This window comes from Camelus bactrianus, chromosome X (genome assembly GCF_048773025.1).
Source record: "Camelus bactrianus isolate YW-2024 breed Bactrian camel chromosome X, ASM4877302v1, whole genome shotgun sequence".
Taxonomy (NCBI): Eukaryota; Metazoa; Chordata; class Mammalia; order Artiodactyla; family Camelidae; genus Camelus; species Camelus bactrianus.
Window position 1 is genome coordinate 90524359 of NC_133575.1, and position 21997 is coordinate 90546355.

A 21997-nucleotide genomic window follows, 5' to 3' on the forward strand; every position below is an offset into this window, starting at 1 on the left:
TAGGTCTTGGTACTAATGATCCAAGTGAGATGCCAGCCTCCAGAAAAGCTCATGTAGATGAACACTCCTGGAATGTCCTCCACCAGGTTTTATGTCCCCTAGGTGAGCCACAGCCACCCCCTACCTCCCCAGGAGATCTTCCAAAACCAGCAGGTAGGCCTGGCCCAGGTTCCTATGAAGTCACTGACTCTGCCCTTGGATCCAGGGCACGCAAAATTCTGTGTGCACTTCCCAAGAGAGTGAAGTCTCTGTTTTCCCCAGTCCTTTGGGGCTTGTGGAGTTAAGCCCCTCTGGCCTTCAAAATCAGATGTTCTGGAGTCTCCTCCTTCCAATGCCAGAGCCCCGGGCTGGGGAGCCTGACATGGGGCTCAGAACTCTCACTCCTGTAGGAGGGCCTCTACAACTTAATTATTCTTCAGCTTGTGGGTTGCCCACCCAGGGGGTATGGGGCCCAATTATATAGCGAGCATGCCCCTCCTACCATCCCACTGAGGTTCCCTCTTTGTTTCCAGTTGAAGAGGATCTTTTTTGCTAGGTTACAGTCTCTTTTCTGATGGTTGCTTAGTAGTCTGTTGTGATTTTGCTGTAGTTTTGAGGAGAGGCAAGCTCGTGGTCCTACTACTTTGCCATCTTGACCTTGACTTAGAGAAATGCAAATTGAAACCATAATGAGATATTACCTCCAACATATTAACATAGCTACTACCAAAATAAAACAAGATAATGACACTGATGAAAATGTACAGAAATTCAAACCCTGTGCATTGCTGCTAGGATTTGAAAACGGAACAACCACTATGGAAAACAGTGTGTCAGATCCTTAAAAAACTGAAGAGAACTTCCATATGACCAGGTAATCCAAGTTCTAGATATATATCCAAAATAATTGAAAGCAGAGTCTTGAAGAGATATTGCAAACTCACTTTCATAGCAGCAGTATTCACAATAGTGAAGAGGTGGAAACAACCCAAATGTTGGTCTTCAGATGGATGGATAAATAAGATATATACAGAACATGGAGTTTTATTCTTTCCTTAAAAGAAAGGAAGTCCTGTGACATGGAAAGACATGTATAAAACTTGAGGACAAAAATGCAAGTGAAATAAGCTAGTCATATAGAAAAAAATGCTTTAGGATTCCACAGATAAGTGGTAAGTAGTCAAATTCATAGAAAAATAAAGAATGGTGGGTACCAGTGGCTGGTGGGAGGGAGAACAGGGAATTATTTAGAGAGTAAAGAGATCAGTTTTGCAACATGGAAAAGTTCTGGAGATCTAATAGCATAACAAGAATATACTTAACACTATTGACCAATACAGAAAAAATTTATTATATAGTAAATTATATTTTAAGGTGTTTTTCCAATAAAAACAAAAATTTTAATGTAGATTTTCAACCTAATGAAAGATGGTGGGAATAAGACAAATGGTGGGAATAAGACAAAAGATTCTTCAAGGCAAACTAATTAGGTTTCAGGGGAAAATTCCAGAGAGGAAAAAATTGTTACTAATTTCTAAACAATAAGATTAAGATTCTGCAGGTATAAATATAACTCTGAATGTGCTTTGTTTCTAATGACTGATAAGGAGTAGTTTGGGTTTTTTTCCTAATTTAAAAATAGCAAATAAAATTTTCTGTAGTGAGGCTTTGATGATATGTTTGGACAATCCGGGTATTGCTTTTATGAATGGGCACAAAAATAACTGATCCTTAATTACACTGTGATAAGAACCATTTTAAAGATAAAGTGCAGAAAAGAAATGGCCACAGTCCCTCTGCAAGATCATCTTCCTCCATATAGCGTTTACAACATCTACTCATTTAAAACCACCTCAGTCCCTACTGGAACAGGACAGCTAACCTCCACATCTCAAACCACCTTGGAACTAGAGGGCCAACCTGCACAGCTGATCCCCTATCCTGGACATAGTGACGTCTAAAAGTCCCACTACCGCCAAAGGATTAGGACCTCGAGGCCTGTAATTGAATTAGGATGGACTGTGTAACAGACTAGACAAGCAATGCACAACACAAATGCATGAGCAGTTCAGCAAGGACTACTGCCCTAGATTGGCAGACATGCTTGATTGTTGGTGGAGCTGGGGAAAGGCAGCTTGTCCTGCAACCAAGTGGCTGCAATCTGACAGTCCTGACTCTCCACATTGGGCCATTCATGACCACTTCTGTAGCAAGCATAGGATTGAGATGCAGAAGCAAGAGCCATTGTTCCTGGCCCTGCAGACACCCACAGGTTCTTGGAGAAGGTGGCCTAGAAAGTTGAAGTCTGTAAACGCAGCAGCCTTAGCGGACCTCTCTGCCTGGTCTTGAGCCCAGACCACACACAGGTCAAGCCTCCAGGGTCTGAGAGAGCCCCTGAGATGGCACTACAGTTGCCACCTCTCTGTTGGGCATTGCTTCTATGGCCCAGACCTAGGAAGAGGGAGCAACTGCTGCTGCTTCCATGCTGTCTTATCCCACTGAGGGCCTGTCCCTTCTGGACTCCGCTCTCAGTAACCCTCCCAACCCCCCACCCCTAGACTCCATGGCCCACCCCCTACCCCCTCCAGCAACCACCTCAAGCCCCCTTGACCCTAGGCAGCCAAGCTCCACACCTGAACCCCAGATTTGGACAGAGGGACATCTTGGGTTCCACCTCTGCTGCTGCTGCCGCTGCCAAAGCAGACAGCCCACCAGTTACCCTACCTGAGCTCTAGCTGGGGTGCATCCTGCCCCAGAGAGGCTTCCAGAGCCCTGGGCCCACCTAGGCCAAAACTGCCCCTGCTCCAGGGGGAAGGGGGCACGCACCCAAATGCCCAAAGCCCCTGACTGGGGTTCCCTCAGAGTGGCTTTTACCAATCTAGCCCAGATGTGGTGGCTAGCAGGAGCCCGAGCCTCAGCTTCCTGTGCCCAACCCGCCAGGCACAGGGCTGTGGACCTTGTCCTGGTGCCCCTGCCTGGACTTACCATGGCCTGCCCACACTCCCCATACCCCACTCCTTGCTGGCTGGGCCAAGCTCTGGACCCTGGAGTGTGGAGGGAGGGCCAGAATCTTGTCCTGACTTATCAACTCCAGGGGAAGAGACAGTGTAGGGTGTACAGAATTGCCTGCCCTCCCACCCCCACTGAGTCCTCTCCTGCACTTTGCTGAGGGAAAAAATGCCAACCTATGTCCAACCTGGCTCCAACATGGCATCTCACCATCTTGGCCACTTTAGGGGAGCACACCCACATCTAATGTTCTAGAGAGCAGAGCCTCATCCTGTTGGGTCCTCATAGTCTGCCTTCGTGACCAGAAGAGCAAGGGCTCCTCATCCAGGCACCTTGCAGTGGACCTAAGCCTATCCTTGACTGTGTCTTTAGCACTGGAGCTGGGCAAGAGACATCAAGAGACACATTGAATGTGGGCACAGAGTCCTAGCCTCTCCTTACTAGGGCCAGGGGAGCTACATTCTCTAGAGTCAGAGAGGCCAGCCTAATGGTTGTACACACAGATCCATCTAGAGGAGGTGGATTCCATATCCAGGACACCAAAGGAAACTAGTGTTGGTGGAAGGTCAACTCTGTTTACCACTGTTAACACAGTGCCAGAAATTAAAAATAAATAGCTCTAAATTAGTGTAAAAAGCCCTATCCTTATTAAGGCAATGCCAGGTCTAGCGTTTCCTTTTAAAAAACATTTCATGGCTGTATTTTTATTTTCAGTCACTAATGAAGGGTCTGTGTATCATAATATAAATGGAAGTCTTTCAAGAAGAAAATCACCAATATGATAACCTTTTGTTTCAATAGAAATGTTTATCCCTTTTACTAGGCAATAAAAAGTAAGGGTAATACAAGTATATTACAGTTGTTTTGTTTTGATCCTTTTAATAATGTCTGGTTCTTAGTCTCCAAAGGTTCTTAAGCCCATCTTGTTATGTATTAGGAAGGATGTCTATACCCTTTCATTATACATTTATTATTAAGATATTCATCCTTTTCTGGAATCATTGGATCACAGTCTGTTATCCATACTTCTTGTCAATAATAATCAATTGAGCCCCTAATTCCTTGTTTCCAGTTGATTTCATGCTCTTCCTGTTTGGGAAGACACCTGGGACCTCAGGCAGGTGGTCTTTGTAGGTCCTGGTGTCAACTTTGGTCAAAAGGGCACAGCTAGACCACCTTGCTCACAGCCTTGGGTAGGGACCACGAATTTGTGTGGGTCAGGACCTAGTCACTGGATTAATACATGGGGAAGTTTCAGCATCCTCTCCACTCAATATTAACTTTAAAAATGTTAGACTCTTAGAAGTATGTAAAAAATGGGAAATTCAAGGGTTTCAGTATCCCTATAATAAAATGTTTTTAAAAATTTGACATTTGAATTATTTACAAGAGTGCACACCAGAGGGAAAACATTTCAGAGACATTGATTTTTAATTTCTTTCTCCCCAGCTTTACCAACACAGTGCTCAAAAATCCAACACTCAGAGGGGTATGTTTCACAAAGTTTTAACCTTTCAAAGGGCTGATTAGAATATGGAAAATACACCATTCACTGAAACTGAGAAAATTAACAAAATTCTTGACAATCAAGGGCTTTACCAATATTTACATAATTCCATGAATCCAGTTAGAAATAAAATTTACAGGATTGTAAAGTATCAATAATAAAAGATTACATGGTTAGGATAATGTAAATACACATAAAAATCTACAGGAGGAAAATTTTTTAATTCCTCTAGGATGGAAAAGTAGACTTAAACAAGAATCAAGATGTACCACATTCCCAAACAAACAGACTTAGCCTCATGAACATACCAATTCTTTATCACTTAATCAATCCATTCTAATCCCAAAGAAAATCCAAAAGGTTATTGGTGCTTATTTTTTTTAGAGGAGTTACTGGGGATTGAACTCAGGATCTCATGCATGCTGAGCATGGGCTCTACCATTTGAGCTATACCCTCCTCCCCTAAAAGGCTTTTGAATGCTCTTGTTACTTTCCATTGTTAATAAGGGAAAATAAACAAGCAGAGATACTCAGGAGAATTATGGCAATAAATAGCCATGTTGTGAAAGAACCACTCGTACTACATGTGAAAATATATAGTAGAACACGAAGTTCAAGAAGGGACCTGAAGACATAAGAATTTAGTATAAAATGAGGCAGCCTCCCAAATCAGTGAGAGTGAAGATGGCCACAGGAAAATAGGCTCATAGTTCCACACCTCTCACAATATACCAGGATAAACTGTACATAGATCTGAGAATTAAATGTACTACAAACAGAACCATACAACTACTAGAAGAAATAATGAATAAGATTTCCCTTTATAGCTCTGGAGCAGGAAAAAAGCTTTTTGTATGTTTGACTTGAAAATCCTTTAAAACAAAGGGGGTAAATATGAACACATAAAATCTACCATATTAACCAAAAAACCATAATCACAGTACATTGATAAATCTTACAAAGTATGAGTTCCCAACCAAGAACAGCCCTTTCTTAGGGGCCTGTATTACCTGCCATTTCCTCACATCTCTTGGATCTGACTTGTTTCAAGTGCCCAAATCGCCTTTACCCATGTAATGGTAATAATCCCACTATAAACAGTACACTCCTTTATATGAACATTCCTGACCCTTTTACTCCAATTGCCCACTCATGTCTTAAATCTTTTCTGCAGAAGTTATTCGAGTTTTTACCTTTTAGAAACAAAGCCGCTCTTCTGCCAGTTGTCACTAACAAGATACAAGTGCTTGCAGAAACACACCTTTACCATGTCAGAAAATAACTAGCATAATTATGTCTTTTTCTTTCGAAATTTTTTGTCCACATAAATTGTTCACCATATTCAGTTTGTATTATACTCAAAAACTTAATTATCTTTTTACCCAGAAACTGTTTCTTTAAAAAACTTCATTGCCACTTTCATTAATAAAATGACTCCTCTTACCACACAGAACTGTAAATAGATGAAAACGTAAAACGCCACTAGTCCCATCATCTGGGGAGAGGCCCTGAAAATTTGGGGGCCTATTCTTCCATGTGGTTTAAATGCACATACGTGAAAATGGAACTATAATTTTTTAGGTTAAAAATTCATTAACGGAAATATGACTTCTCTAGGGATACGTTCCACTTTGTTCCTTGGCTGCTTTGGCCCAGACACCTATGTTCTGGGTGTTTCTTTAAAAAGTTTTACTGAAAGAGGTATAATTGGCTGAAGGTAAACTGCTCTATTTAAAGTATACAATTTGATAAATATTGACGTATGTTACACCTGAAAAATGATCACCACAGTCAAAATAAGGAACACATCCATCACACCGTGTTTCTTGCTCCCTCGGCATACGTTGTCGTGGAAGCTACACTGTTGCTCCAAAGAGGTTCTTTAGTTATTTATTCCGTGCTTAACTAGGGATATAATTTACTATTAAGGCAGTTTCATGTGTACTAAGAAACATGTACCTAGAGTGTCTGAAGGTTCCTGAGAAGTTCCTTTCCTTACATACTTGATATTTCCTGCCCTAGATCAAATGTTACCTAAGTAAAATCTTTCACAGGAATCTTGAATTAATGGGTGTTATAGTATAGCTTCCTATTGCTGCTTTTGGTTTAAGGGTCATTTTGAGTCTTAGTCATTGTAAATGTGGAGATTTTGGCACATTTCCACCCATAAATTGTTGAATTCATTACGTTAGCTAAGGAAAGAGTATGTGGTAGTTTATGATTTATGTGTGGGATAGGTGTACTATGTGTACATTTATAGTGGTCATCATTGCAGAAAAATGAAGAATTCAGAACCCAACCGTAAACTCAAGACAAGCCGCAAAAATAGGAATAGAAACTCAAAGACCTTGGAACAGAATTGCAGCATGAAACCCAGGTAATGAAAGCACATATTATCTTGTCCGATGGAAGGAAAAGGTGACCAAAAGCTGACTTACTGGCAATTATCTGTTTTCGTTTAAACCACTCTACAGATAGGATTTTCAAAAAAATACATAATTTCCATACGGGGGAAGAGCTCATTAGTTTTAAAAAAAATGCCATGGATTTTGTGACAGAATATATTATAGAAACAAAAATTGTTGAGAGGAAAATCATGATGATTTGAAAAACTGGGACCACAGAATTCCCTTTCAAAAAGAAAATTCTAAAAGCTTTTTACACGTCTGCAAATCTCAACTGCCATCGTTTCAAACATGAAAACTTTACATATCCACCTACATTATTTATGACAAAAAGATCCCATTCTACACTTAAAATCGTTATTCGGGGTGGGGGGTCAAGACATCTGTCTTGAGGGAATATGAAGTAGTGATTAATTTTTCTGTATACTTCTGCAATCTCGACTATCATCATTTCAAAACCTGTAAACTTTGTAGTTCCACAGATCCACCTACATTCTATTCTCTTTGCAAGTACCCATGGGGGCTTGTTAATCTTAAGTAGGTGGTCTACCCTTGACAACCGATTAAGTACTCTCCTCAAGACAGCTTACGCTCGGAGGTAATGTGCAGCATGTGAAGACTATCTTAATATAGTAGACTCCCACTAGATGTTTTGTCTTAAATTGTTCTGTATCCACAATTCTGCCAAGAAGTATGTGACCAGTGAACTCCAAGTGACGCAGTCTGGTGGCTTTTTCCTGGCCTCATTCTGCTTCACTTTATAAAACTGGGTTTCTTTTCAATAAAGCTTTCATTAAAAAAAAAAAAAAATCCTACTTTCCTTTTCGCATCTCTGAGAGCTGAGCCGGGCTCTCTCCCCTTTTCCACACCCCGATAGCTGCTGCATCAGACAGGGAATGGAAACAGGTCTGAGAAGAACTACATTCAGATCCTAATCATGCTTCAAATGAGTATGTGACATTTGATCAGTCACCTAAACTTTTAGAGTTTGTTTCCTCTTCTAAAACAGTGAGATGAAACTACTTATCATACCTACATTACAAACCAAAAAGAGGAAAAACTTTGGATAAGCCTTATTCTTATGCAAATGGATATTACTTAACTAATTACTGGCAGTAGAAAACAGCTCAGTCACTGCTGCTATATAAGACACCCTTTGTGCCCCACTTAGGGATTAGATGAGAATGCCAACTCTTCTTCTAGCAGTAGTCACTGTGTAGTGTTTAAAATGTTCATCAAACATCTATACAAGTCCTTTGCATGCACGATTAAGCCCTCAAATGCTGACAAATTAATAAGCAGTGTATACTTGATTTTAAAAAACCCCACAAACATCTACTGCTGTATATTCTGGGCTTCATATTCTATTGCAAGCATTTAAACATTGGACTATTTGTATTACAGGAGCATGGACTCACAGGGGGCTCTTAAATTCCAGGACCACCTCCACTGCATCCACAGGCAGGTGAGGGGCCATCCCCACCACCGTCTCTACCAGTGCCACCTCTACCCACAGGAATTGCTCCTCCTCCTCCTCCAACTCCTTTATCTCTACTAAATGGTACACCATACCCACCACCATCACCTTTGTTTGGGCATCTCCTGGTGTAACCTAAAACATGAAGCAGAAATAAATGTATAAAACTGACCTTCATGAATTGATTCTCGAACTGCATGACTTGATTCTCCGTGAAGACAATCAAATTGTCAGCGGTAAAATTTTGACTAGAGGTTTTTGACATTTTTCTAATTCATAGCTGTGTAAAAGTACGGAATATTTTCAGAGAACTAACTGTTGACTCTAACTTTCCTTTGTGAGCTCACCAACTTATGCTCCTCTTTCAGTGTATAGTTTTCTCAATAAGGTTAGCCCTCAGTATCCGTCGGGGATTGGTTCCAGGACCCCTGTGGATACCAAAATCAGCAGATGCTCACGTCCGTTACACTTGGCCCTCCATATCTGTGTGTCCATATCTGTGGATGTGGAACCCATGGATATGGAGGGCTGACTGTAATTCTGTGCGTCCCCATGCAAGTCATCAATTACTTAAAAGGTGCCATAATGTGATCCCTCTGGGACTGCTAGATGTCCTGAGGATGAATCCTCAGGCACTAAACCAAAGAATGCCGTTCGGCTGGAAGGAGCTAGTGTCCCTTCTCTTCAGAGCTGGACAGATTTTTAGTCTCTTTGTCAAACAGTTTCTTGAGACTTTATATATTAGAAACCTTCCCAATTTTAAGCCAAATTCAAAAGGTCACCCAACCCAGTTTACTTCAAAGTTCCCCTTAGGCTTTCCCTACCTAGGAAATGACTCCTAGGTCCCTTTCACCTAGGAAATGTACTGTTATCCTCAGATCTTAACGACGCAAATAAAAGTCACATGCCTCACTTAAAATATGGAAGTCCAGATAGAAGGAGGAACTCACCACAGCACCTGCAGAGTGCCAAGGGCTAGTTCAAAGTAGATTTGGGTTTCTCGGATATTCGGCTATGCCAGGCAATGTCGACACAAATAATCAAAGCAATCTATACTGAGGAATAGGAGGGAGTTTTCTTTGTGGCAAGCTGAGGAATAACTCTTAGGTATAGCCTCCACCAAGGAAGAAAGCACCCCAGAGAAGCATGGTTTTCAGCACAATTTTGTATCTCCTAAGAACAAAGAACACGTAACAAACACAACAGGTTTCTTCCTTCAAGGTTTCAACAGAGATGAGGTTACAGATAAGCATGCACACAGTGAGCCAGCATGATCCTGGCCTCTGGGAAGGGAACCGTATCTTTGAAGGCATACTAGCATTGGCATGACAGGAAGGGACACTACTCCTTATCTTCAAAGTGGACATTCTTTAATGGTTAAATCCGATGAACAACGTGTATTTGACGGCCATGAGTCAAGCTGTTCTAGTTCAGATAAAGTTCAGGCCAACAGATTAATTTCCAAAATACACAAACAGCTCATACTACTCAATATCAAAAAGACAAACCACCCAATCTAAAACCGGGCAGAAGACCTAAGAGGTATTTCTCCAAAGAAGACATACAGATGGCCAACAGGCACATGAAAAGATGCTCAACATCACTAATTATTAGAGAAGCACAAATCAAACGTACAATGAAGTGTCGCCTCACACGAGTCAGAATGGCTGTCATCAAAAAGTCTACAAATAATAAATGCAAGAGAGGATGTGCAGAAAAAGGAACCCTCCTACTCTGTTGGTGAGAATGTAAATTTGTACAGCCACTATAGAGAACAGTATGGAGGGTCCTCAAAAAACTCAACATAGAGTTAACCATGACACAGCAATCCCACTCCTGGGCATATATCCAGAAAAGACGAAAACTCTAATTTGAAAAGACACATGTACCCCGCAATGTTCATAGCAGAACTATTCACAGTAGCCAAGACATGGAAACAACCTAAGTGTCCATCAACAGACCAATGTGTAAAGATGTAGTACATATATACAGTGGAATATTACTCAGCCATAAAAAAGAATTGCAGCAACATGGATGGACCTTGAGATCATCATACTAAGTGAAGTCAGACAGAGAAAGACAAATATCATATGCTATCATTTCTATGTGGTATCCAAAAAATGATACAAATGAACTCATTTATAAACCAGAAATGAACTTACAGGCATAAAAAACAAACGTATCGCTACCAAAGGGGAAGGGTGGTGGAGAGATAAATCAGGAGTTTGGGATTAACACACTGCTATATACAAAATAGATAACAAGGACCTACTGTACAGCACAGGAAACTATATTCAGTATCTTGTAATAATCTATAATGGAAAAGAATCTTAAAAAGAAGAGAGATATGTGTGTGTGTGTGTGTGTGTGTGTAATTGAATCACTGCACAGAAAACTAACACAACATTATAAATCAACTACAATTTAAAACAAAGGTATTATATTTTGTCAAGTGGTTATCCTGCGTCAATTGACATGATTATGTGGTTTTTAGGCTTCATTCTATTTATGCCTATTTATGTGTCTATGATACTAATTTCCACATATGGATCCATCATTGCATTCCTGGGATTATTCTGACACGTTCCTGCTAATACGCTGTTAGATGAGGATTCCTAGTATTTTGTTGAGAATTTTTATGCGGATAGTCAAACAAGATATTGGTCTGTACTTTTCTTGTGATATTTTTTGTCTGGCTTTGATATTAGGATAATACTGGTCATAAAAAATGACAAAAGATGCTGTGATGGTTAATTTTATGTGTCAACATGTCTAAGCCATGACTCCTACATATTTGCTCACACACTAGTCTAAATGTGAACTGAAGGTCTATTTTGGATGAGATTAGCATTTATAATTAAAGTACAGATTACTATCCATAATGTAAGTACGATTCATCAAATCAGTTGATAACCTTAAGAGAAAACAGAGGTCCACCAAGGAAGAGGAAACCTACTTCTACACTGCCTTACAACTTCAACTGCAACATGAACTTTTCCATGGACTTCCATCACGCCAGTCTGTAACACAGACTTTGTACTTCCCAAACTCCAACATCACAGGAGACAATTCTGAAAAATAAACCTATCCCGCCTTGTATATAGCTCCATTTCTATGGACCTTAATTTCGTGATTTTACGTTTTTCTGAGAAACTTGAGAAGGAATGGTATTAATTTCTCTTTATGAAGGAAGACATTTGGTCTAACAATCGCAACTGTTGTGATGATTTAAATTATTTATAATCAATTGCTACATATGTTTTTGTATTCTTCTGATAATACACCAAATGATGCCATTTGTTGGCTACTTTTATGAATATACAATTGTATCACTCTGGATAAGCCGTGATTCCCACTAACAATACTAACTTTAGTGATGTACAATTTCTTTATGTAGTCTAGTTAAACATATGGTAATTCTGTAAACCAGCTATCAGTTATCTAATTCGTCTTTTCTCTATTCCATTTATGCTATATTAACCTTACTTATTTTCCTCCTTCGGTTAGATCTGGGTTTAGTTTCTGCATCACTGTGAGATTTTAGAAAAGGGATGATAACATGTTGATTTAACTTTCTTTTCCTATTACATGTTCATACATAAAAATTCTGTTAAAATACTACAGACTCTGCAAAATGTATCATACAATTCACTTCTTTAAGGTAAAAAAAGTTAATTATTTTACGATAACCACAGACTTGAACACATTTCAGCAAAATCAGTTTTACAATGTGTCAGTGACTCAACAAAAAGAAGCCCCATGTGATGATACGTCACTGCCATACCGATCAACCTAGTTTGAGTAGAGAAAATACGAGGGCAACAGGCCCTATATTAACTAATAATGTTAAAATCATTTTCTTCAGAAATCAAGTAGTAGCCTCCAACGATGCAACAGTACGTGTTTCTATAACACATACTTATAAGATATTGATGATACACACAGGAGTGACTTAGCAAACACAAGTATACTAACAAAGACAAACACAGAAAACACCTCACAGAACATTCACTAAAAAGAACCCTCTCTTCCTGGTAAATAAAACATCAGAATCTCTCCCCTCCCTGGCCGCACACAGCTCCCCTGCACTGACTTCCCTGGGACGAGGCCTTGTGTCCTGAGAACGGGGGGGGGGGGGGGGGGGGGGAGTCGGGGGTGGGGGGCGGTGCGAGTGAAGAGCTACCCCACAGCTTTGCTCCGGGTGGACGCCGAGCCCGGAAAACGAACCCCGGTGACGCCACCACGCACACCTGGCGCCTGGGTAACTACGACTCTGCACGCCTCGGCGCGCGGCGCCTCCATCGATGACAGGGAGGAAGGGAGGCAGAAAGAAGAGAGGGCCCTAGTGTCCAAAGACAAGGGACAGGTGAAACAAGGCAGGCTCCTCCCTGCTCCCCGCCATTCCCCCCAGCATCCCGCACCCCGCCCCAGCTGAGACAAGGGCACTCTACCCTGGCTGCTGGTCGCAAAAGAAAAGGAGAGGATCTAGCAGGACAGGACCTGACTCTGCACAGACACACCAAGGCCAGGGGACCTACAACGCTGAGAGCCAACGAACGCAAAAGAGCCTACGTTGCTACGTCAGCCCGGTGGGGTCCCAGAGCAGGCGACATGGACACGGCCCTCTGTGCGTCGGCTTGCTTTCACCTGCATTCAAGCCCGCGAGCGCGCGCACACAACAATCCCACGTCTTTCCCACTGCAGGGAGGGGGTCGCAAGGCGGAGGCACAAGTGAGGAGCCGCCACGGTGCACCGGTGAGGGCTTCTGCCTTGACTGGGATAATACATCTCCCTCCACGGTGGCACCTCCAACGCACTCACAGGGGAAAAGTACGAGAGAAGGAACGGTCTATGTGAATATATACGCATACGCACACATACGCAAGTGCACGTGTGTCCCTGGTACACGTACCTCCTTACGACACACGCGCACCCTTACGTACGTAAATACGTAAGTACATAGGTGCGAACGAGTCCGGGGTTTGAGGGTAGAGTACGGAACACACTCCCGTGGAGAGCTTCCCAGAAGGGTCCGCTGAACTAATGGCCCTCACCAAGGTCCTGTATCTGTGTGGATGGAGACACTGAGCTCTGCACCTGTCCCGTGGACTTCAAACCCGCACGCATACGCGCACATCCTCCCCCACCCCCGCCCCCCACTGCCCAGGACCCCTACCACCACAACCTCCCCAGGGCACTCGCTGGCAGAGTGACTTCCCGAGCCCCCCTGGAGGTGAGCAGGAACAATCCACCCCAGCTCCCCGGGTCCCTGTCAGTTCCTCCCGCCGTCCCCGTGGCCTAGCCCCTCTTGGGCCTGCTCCGGAGCCCTTAGGCCCGTTGAGGTAGCTGGAGGAGAGCAGGAGAGAGACAACCACGCAACAAGAGGGGACATGCGGGTCCCCGTGCCACCTCGAGCTCTGAATCAGTGTCCTGAGAGAGCTAGGCTTCTGCCTGAGAAGACCCGTATGGGTAGCGGTCCCCAAGTGCGCAGACATAAACAGGGTCCCCGGTCGCCAGGAAGTGTGGACTAGAGCGAAGCGGAGATGGAGCCACGGATACACACGCATCCCTTTGGCTGTCCGCACATGTACCGGCCTTCTGCCCACGAGAAGCCCCGAAGGGGAGAGAGACACCACCTCCGCGCAACACCCCAGTAGACCAGTAGAGCCAACCCCACTTGCAGGGCCTGGATGGCTCTTGGGCCTCCCTGGGCCTTTTTTGATCCACAAAGGGCGGAGGGAGAGGCCACGCTCGCAAGGGTGGTTGGCATTTCTGGAGCAACAGTGCCATCAAGCGGAAGCTTTTTGAGCACGGCCTCCAAACCCTGCCTGTGGATACCGTGGGCAAGGGCCTGTGATGGGACGAAGGGTGGGTTTGGTTCACTCAGAGGATTCCCGGTGGGGGTGTGGGGGGGGGGCGGCCAACTCCGGAACACCGCCAGAGTAAGGTGCGGGAGCGAAAGGAGGTGGTGGGAGCCGAGCTCGCCCACCCGGGAGCCCCTGGCTGTCAGGCCGGCCGGGCTTCCCAGCCTTGGGGGCGTGGCCTCGGCAGCCGCCATGTTCCGGAACCAGGAGCTGAAGCTACCCCATCCAGGGCGTCCGGCCCCCGAAACTCTGCCCTCCTTGCGGGACCCAGGTCCGCCGGTGGGATCCCGGGGGAACCCAGGACCCGTTGCCGCTGCCCCGTCGGAGGCCCCGGGTCCAGCAACGTGGGCAGAGGGGAAAGGGGGAGGAGGCGGCCACCCTGTCAGGGGCAGCATTCTGCAGACAGGACGGAGAATTTCCCGATTAGTGTCTGGTCCCGGAGCCAGACAAGGAAGCGCAACGTAGGCGGGCCGCACATCCCGAGTTCCAGCTCCACTTCCGGTTCGGGGTGTGTTTCGTTTACTTTTGCGCCCGCCACAGAGGGTCTGGGTGCCATGCCCCACAGGACCCCATGAGGCCCTTCCTGTCCCGTATCACACTGGGTATCCAGACCCACTCGGGACGGGATACAACTGGGCCAACATCAGCACGCTGAGATGGACATCACCGTCCGCAGGGAGGGGATCGAGGGCCAAAGTTTTCCGCCTTCTATCTCGGACTCGGGCTCGGGCACGGGCACGGGCACGGGCACGGGCACGCTGCAGCCAGGGGACGCCTTGGTCCTCGGGGGGCCTCCCTCGTCGTGGACGACCCGGGTCCTCTTGTCTGGGGGGGACGCCGGAGATTTTTCCCACGGGGCCCAAGGTTCGCAGGGGCAGCCGCTGACCCTAGCCAGGGGGGCACACTGAGACCACCTGGGGCCAGGGAACCAGTCAGATCAGGGAGGCCAGGCCCTGGCCCCAAGGAAGGGCTCTGCCCACGTGAGACCGCCTGTTGGCAGAGTTTCGGCCGGCTCCCAAGTGTGAAAGAAGGGGCAGGGGGCGGGTGTCAGCAACCTTCCAAGAGGGGTGAAAGCCAAGTGGAATGTGTGGAGGGAGGGGTCCAGCCTGGAGACCTGTTCCTGGAGTTCGAAGCCTCGCCCGGTACGTTACCACCAAACCACCAGCACCACCGCTACAGCCACCCCCGGCCCCGCAAGCCTGCTGACCCCCAAGGCAGGTTAAGAGCTGGGCAAAGCGCAGGAACGAGCCACCGCAGGGCTTGCTCCAGAAGAGGCCCGTGGGGACAGTCAGGGTCTAGAAGGAACGGTCGTGTGCCCGGAGTATGCACTTGGGAGACAAGCTGGATGAGGGGTGGTGATAGGGGAGGTGGGGGGGGGGCGCGCATTTCGCTCAGTCCAACAGAGGTGGGCCTTAGGCAGCGTCTTGAGACCTCTTCTTGATTTCCCCGCTGGGCTGCGGCCGCAAGCACAGGGCCACAGGGTCAAGACCTGGAGAGCCAGGGCTGAATGGAAGCCAGGGCCCTTCCTTCTCATCGCTGAAGTGAGGCTCGGGGCCTCTTCGGGACAAAGCCGAAGTCTGCAAAGGCATGGCCCAGGGGTCCGCTCGGCCCGGCTCCTCTCCTGTGCTGTCCTCTCGAGGAGGTGGGTCCGGGAGCCCTGGGGACAGGACACGACAGGCCTGTGCCAGAATCCTGGACACCCCGGGAAATGGCAGAAATTCTTGGCTCAGGAGAAGGGCTCCTTCTGCAGTGTCTCCTTGGTCCTGAGAGCGCCGTTCCCCTCTGGACTCCGACTGCGAGCCCTCGCTGGGCCTCGGGCCCCCTTGGCACTGGGTAGCCAGGCTCCCCACGTCATCCCCGAGCTGGACAGAAAAGCGGCACTGGGCCGGACTCCGCCACTGCTGCCAATGGCAGCACAACTCTGGCTGGGCTCAACGCGGCCCAGAGAGGCTTCGGGGGCCCTGGGCCTGCCCAGGCCGGACCTGCTCTTACTCCCAGGGGAAGGGGCACGCACGCGGCCAAAAGCCCGCGGCCCCGGGGCAGCCCAGGGCGGCCCCTGGCCTGGCCTGGGCTCCAACCGAGCAGCTTCCTCTAGTCCCGCCCAGACATGGCGGCCGCCAGAGTCCCGGAGCCTCCACTTCCTCTACCCTACAAGCCAGGCACCGGCGGAGGGGGGCCGGGGGGGGGGTGTGTGTGTGGGGGGAAGGGACGGGGGCCGAGCGCCTTCCCCCGGTGCCCGTCTCTGGAGCTTCTAAGGCCTCGGGTCACACCTCCTGCCCCTTCGCTGGCGGAGCTCTTGATTTCCCGGGGCACGGGCCGGGCCCTTGTTCCCGACTGTACGCCCCTGCCACTCCTCCCCAGGAAGGGACAGCACAGGGTCCGCGAGGCTGGCGACTGGCGGACCTGTTCCTCTTGATGGCAGCATCGCACCAGAAACAGCAACCTGCCTCTCCCCAGTCCTCTCCCTCCGCCCTTCGCTGACGAAAAAAAGAAATGCCAAGCAGGCTCCAACCTGGCAGGCGAAAAGCAAGGTGCCTCAACATCTTGGCCACTTTGGCGGGACGCGGGACGGGGGACGGGGGACGGGCGGGCGCCTCAAACCCTTGTACGCCACCCTGAGTGGCCTCGTCTCTGAGGGGTCCTCTCAAGCCGCCTTCACCACAAAAAAGCGAGGACTCCCCCATCGAGGCACCCAGCAGTGGACCTGCAGCTGTATCTTTAGCAATCGGTTCCCAAGCCGAAGACCTTGGGAAACACACTGAGTGTGGGCACAGAGTTCGAGTCACATCCGGCCCGTGCCTGGCGAGACACAATCTCACGGGTCACCCAGTCTCGTCCGCATCCCCCTTCCCAAACGTCCAGCCGGCGCAACCTCTCAATAATCCAGCAAGAGCGCCCTCCCATGGCCTTCCCGGCCTGGGCGAGTGCCAGGGTGGAGCGAGCTGGGCCCAAGGGTGCTCAGGAGGCGAGGGGAGGAACAGGCATACGGGGCTCCTGCCCTCACAGCACAAAAGGCCAAAGGCCTAACAGGCCTGGATCTCCTCAAAGGGTCACCAACCGCCTGTGCCCCCTTGGGGCTGAGACCGCGGCTTCTCGTGGGTGAGGTGGGCGGCCGAATGATCACGTCGCTGGCAGTTAAGCTTCACAGAAGCTGGAGGCCAATCTGGGTCCCGGTCGCAGGTGCACACGCCCCAGGCCCTGGCTCGGGCCCAATTCCTCTCCACTCTCCCCGGTCCTGCAGGACACTGACCTCAGTTTCCACGTGCCGATCGCCCGCATGTACACGGATGATCCACATGCTCGTCCAAGCATCTCTTCCTTCCCACTCCACAATCACGACCTGCCTCGAGAGCCTTTCTCTGCCACGGCGGAAAACTCCGGCCTAGTACACCAGTGTCCCCCCGCTGCCGGGAACCTACCTTGGGAGTCTCTCCTCCTCGAGGCTGGCCGACATACCAGAATCACTGCCTCTTTCCCATGATGAAATAAACCCTTTTGGAAGAGGAGAAGGAAGGGAACAGAAAGCACTCACTCACCCAGAACACCAGCGCCTAGAGATGGACCGACGTCCCCGATGATGTCCCTTCTCCACCTTTCCTTCCGCGCTCTGCCTCCTCTGCAACGAGAGAGAGAGCCCAACGCCCTTCACTCAGTGAGGGACCGCCACGCTGCTGGTTAACAACGGGCCGCGTGCAGCCCCGGCCCAGGCAACCTCGACAGTGTCTTCGGCGACTATTCGTACCAGCTCCCCGGGACCAGCAAAACTTCCGAGGAAAGCAGGGTGTGAAAAATCAGCCACACTCGTCCTTTGGAAATTGCGCGGGTGTCGGACGGAAGGAGCTCTTACAGGAAGGACCGTGTCGGGTCAAACCTGGATCATACCTCCCCCCACCACCAATCTGTCTTCCGTGGGAACCACAGCCATCACCTTAGCGTTTATAGCCGCAGAGCTCTCCTCCTCGGCTCTGGACCCGAGGGACTGTGGCGGGATAGCGATGGGTAACTTGGCAAGCCCGCGCCCTCCACCGCAACTGGAAAGGCAGACCCTCCACTGACAGGCAGCTCCTATGACGGGCTGGTAAGCAGTCACCAAGCTCTCCCATCCCTGGCCGCACACAGCTCCCCTGCACTGACTTCCCGGGGACGAGGCCTTGTGTCCTGGGACCGGGGGGGAGTCGGTGCGAGTGAAGAGCTACCCCACAGCTTTGCTCCGGGTGGACGCCGAGCCCGGAAAACGAACCCCGGTGACGCCACCACGCACACCTGGCGCCTGGGTAACTACGACTCTGCACGCCTCGGCGCGCGGCGCCTCCATCGATGACAGGGAGGAAGGGAGGCAGAAAGAAGAGAGGGCCCTAGTGTCCAAAGACAAGGGACAGGTGAAACAAGGCAGGCTCCTCCCTGCTCCCCGCCATTCCCCCCAGCATCCCGCACCCCGCCCCAGCTGAGACAAGGGCACTCTACCCTGGCTGCTGGTCGCAAAAGAAAAGGAGAGGATCTAGCAGGACAGGACCTGACTCTGCACAGACACACCAAGGCCAGGGGACCTACAACGCTGAGAGCCAACGAACGCAAAAGAGCCTACATTGCTACGTCAGCCCGGTGGGGTCCCAGAGCAGGCGAGATGGACACGGCCCTCTGTGCGTCGGCTTGCTTTCACCTGCATTCAAGCCCGCGAGCGCGCGCACACAACAATCCCACGTCTTTCCCACTGCAGGGAGGGGGTCGCAAGGCGGAGGCACAAGTGAGGAGCCGCCACGGTGCACCGGTGAGGGCTTCTGCCTTGACTGGGATAATACATCTCCCTCCACGGTGGCACCTCCAACGCACTCACAGGGGAAAAGTACGAGAGAAGGAACGGTCTATGTGAATATATACGCATACGCACACATACGCAAGTGCACGTGTGTCCCTGGTACACGTACCTCCTTACGACACACGCGCACCCTTACGTACGTAAATACGTAAGTACATAGGTGCGAACGAGTCCGGGGTTTGAGGGTAGAGTACGGAACACACTCCCGTGGAGAGCTTCCCAGAAGGGTCCGCTGAACTAATGGCCCTCACCAAGGTCCTGTATCTGTGTGGATGGAGACACTGAGCTCTGCACCTGTCCCATGGACTTCAAACCCGCACGCATACGCGCACATCCTCCCCCACCCCCGCCCCCCACTGCCCAGGACCCCTACCACCACAACCTCCCCAGGGCACTCGCTGGCAGAGTGACTTCCCGAGCCCCCCTGGAGGTGAGCAGGAACAATCCACCCCAGCTCCCCGGGTCCCTGTCAGTTCCTCCCGCCGTCCCCGTGGCCTAGCCCCTCTTGGGCCTGCTCCGGAGCCCTTAGGCCCGTTGAGGTAGCTGGAGGAGAGCAGGAGAGAGACAACCACGCAACAAGAGGGGACATGCGGGTCCCCGTGCCACCTCGAGCTCTGAATCAGTGTCCTGAGAGAGCTAGGCTTCTGCCTGAGAAGACCCGTATGGGTAGCGGTCCCCAAGTGCGCAGACATAAACAGGGTCCCCGGTCGCCAGGAAGTGTGGACTAGAGCGAAGCGGAGATGGAGCCACGGATACACACGCATCCCTTTGGCTGTCCGCACATGTACCGGCCTTCTGCCCACGAGAAGCCCCGAAGGGGAGAGAGACACCACCTCCGCGCAACACCCCAGTAGACCAGTAGAGCCAACCCCACTTGCAGGGCCTGGATGGCTCTTGGGCCTCCCTGGGCCTTTTTTGATCCACAAAGGGCGGAGGGAGAGGCCACGCTCGCAAGGGTGGTTGGCATTTCTGGAGCAACAGTGCCATCAAGCGGAAGCTTTTTGAGCACGGCCTCCAAACCCTGCCTGTGGATACCGTGGGCAAGGGCCTGTGATGGGACGAAGGGTGGGTTTGGTTCACTCAGAGGATTCCCGGTGGGGGTGGGGGTGGGGCGGCCAACTCCGGAACACCGCCAGAGTAAGGTGCGGGAGCGAAAGGAGGTGGTGGGAGCCGAGCTCGCCCACCCGGGAGCCCCTGGCTGTCAGGCCGGCCGGGCTTCCCAGCCTTGGGGGCGTGGCCTCGGCAGCCGCCATGTTCCGGAACCAGGAGCTGAAGCTACCCCATCCAGGGCGTCCGGCCCCCGAAACTCTGCCCTCCTTGCGGGACCCAGGTCCGCCGGCGGGATCCCGGGGGAACCCAGGACCCGTTGCCGCTGCCCCGTCGGAGGCCCCGGGTCCAGCAACGTGGACAGAGGGGAAAGGGGGAGGAGGCGGCCACCCTGTCAGGGGCAGCATTCTGCAGACAGGACGGAGAATTTCCCGATTAGTGTCTGGTCCCGGAGCCAGACAAGGAAGCGCAACGTAGGCGGGCCGCACATCCCGAGTTCCAGCTCCACTTCCGGTTCGGGGTGTGTTTCGTTTACTTTTGCGCCCGCCACAGAGGGTCTGGGTGCCATGCCCCACAGGACCCCATGAGGCCCTTCCTGTCCCGTATCACACTGGGTATCCAGACCCACTCGGGACGGGATACAACTGGGCCAACATCAGCACGCTGAGATGGACATCACCGTCCGCAGGGAGGGGATCGAGGGCCAAAGTTTTCCGCCTTCTATCTCGGACTCGGGCTCGGGCACGGGCACGGGCACGGGCACGGGCACGCTGCAGCCAGGGGACGCCTTGGTCCTCGGGGGGCCTCCCTCGTCGTGGACGACCCGGGTCCTCTTGTTTGGGGGGACGCCGGAGATTTTTCCCACGGGGCCCAAGGTTCGCAGGGGCAGCCGCTGACCCTAGCCAGGGGGGCACACTGAGACCACCTGGGGCCAGGGAACCAGTCAGATCAGGGAGGCCAGGCCCTGGCCCCAAGGAAGGGCTCTGCCCACGTGAGACCGCCTGTTGGCAGAGTTTCGGCCGGCTCCCAAGTGTGAAAGAAGGGGCAGGGGGCGGGTGTCAGCAACCTTCCAAGAGGGGTGAAAGCCAAGTGGAATGTGTGGAGGGAGGGGTCCAGCCTGGAGACTTGTTCCTGGAGTTCGAAGCCTCGCCCGGTACGTTACCACCAAACCACCAGCACCACCGCTACAGCCACCCCCGGCCCCGCAAGCCTGCTGACCCCCAGGCAGGTTAAGAGCTGGGCAAAGCGCAGGAACGAGCCACCGCAGGGCTTGCTCCAGAAGAGGCCCGTGGGGACAGTCAGGGTCTAGAAGGAACGGTCGTGTGCCCGGAGTATGCACTTGGGAGACAAGCTGGATGAGGGGTGGTGATAGGGGAGGTGGGGGGGGGGGGGGGGGGCGCGCGCACGCGCGCGCATTTCGCTCAGTCCAACAGAGGTGGGCCTTAGGCAGCGTCTTGAGACCTCTTCTTGATTTCCCCGCTGGGCTGCGGCCGCAAGCACAGGGCCACAGGGTCAAGACCTGGAGAGCCAGGGCTGAATGGAAGCCAGGGCCCTTCCTTCTCATCGCTGAAGTGAGGCTCGGGGCCTCTTCGGGACAAAGCCGAAGTCTGCAAAGGCATGGCCCAGGGGTCCGCTCGGCCCGGCTCCTCTCCTGTGCTGTCCTCTCGAGGAGGTGGGTCCGGGAGCCCTGGGGACAGGACACGACAGGCCTGTGCCAGAATCCTGGACACCCCGGGAAATGGCAGAAATTCTTGGCTCAGGAGAAGGGCTCCTTCTGCAGTGTCTCCTTGGTCCTGAGAGCGCCGTTCCCCTCTGGACTCCGACTGCGAGCCCTCGCTGGGCCTCGGGCCCCCTTGGCACTGGGTAGCCAGGCTCCCCACGTCATCCCCGAGC

The 21997-nt window shown here is 50.4% G+C and overlaps 2 long non-coding RNA genes across 8 annotated transcripts in view; one reads left to right on the forward strand and one right to left on the reverse strand.

The window, feature by feature from the left end:
- Window positions 1–8548, forward strand: part of LOC141576433 (uncharacterized) — a 75746-nt gene extending 67198 nt beyond the window's left edge. For all 3 annotated transcript variants that reach the window (XR_012504839.1, XR_012504841.1, XR_012504840.1), the window contains 2 exons: window positions 6771–6872; window positions 8305–8548. This is a non-coding gene — a long non-coding RNA (uncharacterized LOC141576433). The remainder of the gene's footprint in view (window positions 1–6770; window positions 6873–8304) is intronic.
- LOC141576432 (uncharacterized) overlaps window positions 1–21997 on the reverse strand; it is a 69552-nt gene that overhangs the window by 11392 nt on the left and 36163 nt on the right. For all 5 annotated transcript variants that reach the window (XR_012504834.1, XR_012504837.1, XR_012504835.1 and 2 more), the window contains one exon: window positions 17778–17857. This is a non-coding gene — a long non-coding RNA (uncharacterized LOC141576432). The remainder of the gene's footprint in view (window positions 1–17777; window positions 17858–21997) is intronic.